Here is a 6,000-nt window from a genome sequence, read left to right on the forward strand (position 1 = left end):
TTTCCAGGTATCCCTACCATATCCTATGTTTTGTGTTTGTACCCAACGGTCATAATAAAAATGGAGTGAAATCTCATGGCAAGTGGGAGATTTTGAATCCAACGGTCATAATAAAAATGGAGAGAGAAAGAGAGAGAGAGAGAAGAGGGGAGGAGTGGTGGTGGTTAGTTTGAGAGTGTTGAGATTGGGTTTTGGGTTTTGGTTAAGGCGGAGATGTTGATGAAATGCTATTTTTGGACACTAACACTACTAGTTAGAATTTTTGGTACAACTGGGAATTTAATACATGTTTATTATATAACAACAAAAACAATGAAATATGTACATATAAATTTGTGATGAAGAGTGTGTGTGTGTATAGTATAGCTACGAAAATCATTTCACGTGTGAATCATATATATTTATATGTGGGTTTTTAAAAGATGATGAATGAGTGTGAAATTTTTTGAATCATGGAAATGATTTTTCTTTTTTATTTTTGTCCTTTAATTTTATTTTGAAAGTATACAAGGGATTCTCAACTACGAGACTATTGTTTTTGTAATACAAAAGGAGGGAAAAAAAATGCTATTTTGTATAATTTAATACGTTGGGATATTACTTATTGGAGTCTTTTAAATTTCAGTTACATTTTCATATATACGTTATTTAATCATATTTTATCAAAAGAGCTTTAGTTTTATAAATATCATAGTCTCATGGTATTAAATGAATTTATCTTCTTCCCTATATATTAGTGTTTCTTTCCAGGGGCTTGTTGGGTTAAATTATATTATTTTCCTGTACTGAAAACCTCACATGATTCTGTTTTTTCTTTCGTTGCGATGTCTAATGGTTGGATAGCTTCTTTTAAATAACTACACCATGACTATTAAAAAAAAATCTGAAACAATTAAGGGTGCATGGTTCACCCCTTTTAAAGGAGTGTGTTGTGTAAACACTGTATTATTAGGTTATGTTTTGAATGTGATAAATATTATTGTAATAATGCAGAAAGCAATAGAGAATGGCGCCGTATCAATTCTATATTTCCTAGTTGGTTTCAATGCATATTGTTTTAGTGAAATAGGATAGAAATTTATTCAAACCTGATTGTGTTTGTATGTACTGATTCCTTGTATCCTTTTTGAAATTCTTTGAAACACCTAACCAGTTGAAACACCTGAAATAATTTTTTAATTAACAATCTAATCAATGCAAGATTATAATGTCAATCATGATATATATATCAAATATCATTTAGCTCATACCTTAACAACTATGTGAATTGATCTTCAGATTTGTTGAGACTGTTGAGGCAAATTGAGATTCTTTTGAGAGAAAAAAAATAAGTGAAAATTGTTAACTGTGAATAGAGTAATGAAAAAAATGATGATAAATATTAATGTATAGTACATACATACGTATATATGAAAAATCAAATTCAAATTTTAATTTTTGAAATAGTAATTCTGTTATCTTTTCTCCCTTGTTTTATGGGATACTATCTTTTTGGAAATTTAAATTTAAATTACTCTGTACAGTATGTTGTATATACGTTTTTATTTTATTTTTTATTTTTGAATAAACTAAATTCAATATTCTATAACTAAAATGTTCTACATTTGTGTTAGTATAGGTATAATTTTTAATTTAAAAATAGATTACTAGATTTTTAAATATAGATTTTTAAATACTTATTTTTAAATGTATAAGTATCAGTAAGCAATCTGGAACTTAGTTTGATCGACCTAAAAATATGGATAGTTGCAAGGTTCTTTGTGCTGGAGCAAAATCCTCCACTAGCACATATGAGCATATGTGCTCTGTTACGTAGCAACAGACGTAAAGCTTAGTTTGTAATTCTTCTACAAGTTACCAACACAGATCGCAAAATCTCATCGTGAATCATAACAAAACAAGTTGCAACAATTTTCTTACTGGCAACCTTGTGAAGCTAGCTGCATTGTACTTATTTAATCAGGCTGTGATTTGTCTCTCTTCTTGTGTGGACATAGTTCCATTGGGCCAACAATTACTTGCAGACCTTGAACAACTTGTAATTACGGTCGGTTTGGCATCTTTGTTTAGGGTCAGCTTTTATTTTGTTGTTTTTGTTTTTGTTTTTGCAGGTTTATTTGTATGTGTAGTATTGTAGATTACGCCAATTATTGTGAAAGAGCATTTGAACTTCTGTGATTTGGTTTTTTTGGCCCTATTGAAAAGAAAATCCTCCACTGGTTTGGTTCCCAAAAAGCTCCGGCAGTTGATTCCAAAGGTGATTTTTTTTAAAGTTTCTGGCAGATTTGTATTATAATAATGTAAATACATAAGCAGTAAATGGAGGATCATCCTCTCCGTGTACCATGCTTGTGCTTGAAAGTTTTATTTGGAGCTCGGGCGGGTGCGTAGTTAATCACTAAAGAGAGCTTATCTTAGACTTGCAGGATTATGTTCCGGAAGACATTGAAAGCATATCTGGTTTTGAACCACCCCAGTCCCGCATTCAAGTTACAACAACCTGCAACTTGCAGCCGATGATTTTTCAAAGGAGCCACCAATGGTTCCTCCCCACCTACAAATGACATTGCTTAATTTGCCTGCACCGTCATCATACACGGAGATTCCACCGCCTATGTCACGTCCTCAACATGTGGTCCTCAACCATCTTTACATGCAAAAAGGGAGGATTGGCGGCCCATCCGTGGTTGCACTAGGTACAACACATCGGTTTCTCGCCAAGTATGTGACAGTGGTGCTCTACAAGTCCTTGCAGAGGTGAATCTTGACTACATCCGTGAGGACTAAAGTAGATTTATTTATCTAGCTAATTAATACAATTTTAAGCTTTCAATGATGCTGTAATGGCTTATAAAGCTCGGAAGGAGTATAAGTTGAAACTTGGAGATAGTGTTTCACATAATGCAATTGCTTCTTGACCATTCATCCAGCGAACATTTTTATCCTAATTGGTTGTTTGGTGACTACATAGTACACTTGTTGTCTTCAGCTGTACTAGACTTGATGGTAAAGGACACTTGTGGTGAAGGCAATAGTTAGTCTTGTAGTGAAAGGAATAACATAAAGAGAGTTGAAATTATTTTGGGCAAAAAAAAAATGTTTGAGGAAGTACTAACAGAGGTCGGATATAAGCCAACATCCAAGATTGATTTGATTTTTATAGATTTGTGTATGTTATATATTTTAAATTATGTTACAGATTTTGTATTATATATCAACAATTTACTAGTTGAATTTGTATATATATTAGTTATTATTAATTCTATTAAAGTAAGTTTTGATATTTTAATTATTCTACAAATATATAATTAGAAATTTTACATTAATGGAATAATTGAAATTAAATATTAAATATAAATTTGGTTGGAAAATCACATATCATTCAATTTAAATTTATTTTGCAACAAAATTTCAGTAGCAAAATTATTATATTTTTAAGTACTAAAGTTGTATTTGTTACCAATTTTAAAGAGATTTGCAACCAAAATGTAGTAGCAAAAAAGTTTTAGTTGTCTTTCAAAGTAATTATTTCGCTACTAGATTTGACCTTTTTTGCTACAAAAATATTAGTAGCAAATTTGCTACAAATTGTCTTGGTAGCAAAAAACTTTCACCAACGGAGTATTAGCTACGAAGTAGCCACCAAAAAAAGTTCGTAGCAAAAAGTTTAATAGCTACTAAATAGGCATTATTTGCTACCAATTTTTTTGTAGCTGAATATCCTTTTTTTTGTAGTGTGAACTGACCACTCCTAGGTGGTTGTACATGTGTTGCATGAATCACCCAAACTATCGAGACTTTTAAATTTAACATTTAGGGGTTACTTTTAAAGTTTATGATTGTTATCCTGATTACTTCATCTTTATTTATGTTTAAAAGAATTTACTTGTTTTAGCCAATTTTTATAATCTTGTTGATATTCTATCGACATCCTATCAACAATATTTTGACAAATAACAAATATGATTACAAACTGAAATTTTACAAACCATCGTCAAGTCATTAATAAAGTATCGACAAACAATCAACAAATTATCGTCAATTTATTCAGAAAAATATTTTTTTTGAATATTATCAACATAATGTTGATATACTGTCAACAAACAATGCTTAATTGATTTAATTCTTGTTGGATTGTCGACAATATGTCAACAAGTAATCGACATCCTATCGATAAACGTCATCCATGACCCTTTTTTTCATATCAATTATCATTGATATTTTATCGATATCCTATCGATAATCAATCGATAAACTACAAAAAATTCAGATTTTGAGAGAAAACTAAGTCTAGCAATTCAAGCTAAAACATAACAAAATAACACCAGTTTAAACAAAGACCACACACATATTAAACGAACTACATACTATTCCTAATATCTAAAAAAAAGTTAAAACACAACTTACCCATTATAATATGGTGAATGATTCTTGAGAAATTATTGGAGATAAGTATGTTATAGAAATGAGTCAGGAGAGGACGATGCCATCATATAGAAAGGAGTGTAGTGTGCTGAATAGAATCCAAAATGAGAAGTTAGAAAGAGACATGATAAAATTACTAGAGGTAATAACTTATGAAGGTATCTTAAACACTAAGAGATAAGCAGAGCATCAACAAATACTAGATTACCGAAGGAAAGTTGTAAACTTTAAACTCAAGGTCATCTACTTGGTGGAGGAGATAATAGAGAAAAATGTGTATGGCTTCGACAGAGACATTTTCAAAGGAGAAAGACAAAAAAAGGTCCAGGCACGGCTAACAATTTGGGTACAACATGAATGAGAGACAACTAAGAGGGTGACTACTCGGAATTGATCACAACTACACAACTAAGAGATTGTGGATGCAGCTTTGTGGCGGGTGTACAACAAACAACTATAGAGAGTAGATCGCAAATTCAAAACTTGAGAAAGAGGAGGAATTAGCATTCAAGGGTGACATCCCTAGATTCTAAATACCCACTGATGCAACAACAATGGTGTGGAGTATAGCTCAATGAGAAAATGTTAAGAAAGCCTCACTTAGAGACAGGAGAAAAGTGAGACACAATTAGGACCAAAGTAACATATATTGAAGAATGTCATGGCATGTCAAGGACTATACAAGTTTTTGATAAGTGTTGGGATTAGAAAATACACTCATGCAACATAAAGGAATTCAAGGCACAACATAAGCAAAGGATACTACAATCCAATTACGACTTATATTATGGGAAATAGTATAAGTATGTTGGAGTGTCATCTAATGAGAAACTAAGAGGAAAAATCACAAAGTCCAGCCCTGCTGAAAAGAGATGGTGTTTCTAGGCCCTATAGTGCCCGAGAAGAAAATGACTATGGATTTGTCAAAAGCTAAAATTGTTAAGAGCAAAAAAAAAAAAAAAGGAAAAAATATTAGATATTTTTCTCAATCTAAAAAGCCAGTAATAGAGATCTTTGGAAGGACTCTCTCAAGCTGACAATAACTAACTTATTGCACACTACTAAGTCTTGTCCAATTGAAAGTGCAAAGTTAGAAGAAGAAAAAAAAAAGATAGGTATTGATAATTTGGTGGCGTTTGGATGTAAAATGAGACGCTTGAACAAATTATTGACTTGTGCTTAAAGGTAGTATGGGAAGTAAGAATAAAAAATTCCTGACTAAGGAATTATAAATAGTGAGTCTCCAGTAATAAATCAAATACAAGTAGGGGTATAGGAGGTATAATAGTGATGGACAGAGTAAGGTCTGTTCGGCATAGTTTGCAAATTATATATATAGTATCCTTACCCTGATAACTTGGATGATCAATACATTATGAGATTGGTATGGTTGACTTATTGTTAAAAGTCAACAAATAATAAATAGTTGGGCTACGATAAGCTATGGTAGGATTGAACTTATTTTAAAGGGGTTATTAGTGTGCTTTCTATGTTTTAATACATATATGTTATAGTCTTAAGTAAATAATCAGTATTGGAATGTATGTTTAAGAGATTTGGAAGATTTAGAGGTAC

The sequence above is a fragment of the Cannabis sativa genome, chromosome 2 (genome assembly GCF_029168945.1).
Source record: "Cannabis sativa cultivar Pink pepper isolate KNU-18-1 chromosome 2, ASM2916894v1, whole genome shotgun sequence".
NCBI lineage: Eukaryota > Viridiplantae > Streptophyta > Magnoliopsida > Rosales > Cannabaceae > Cannabis > Cannabis sativa.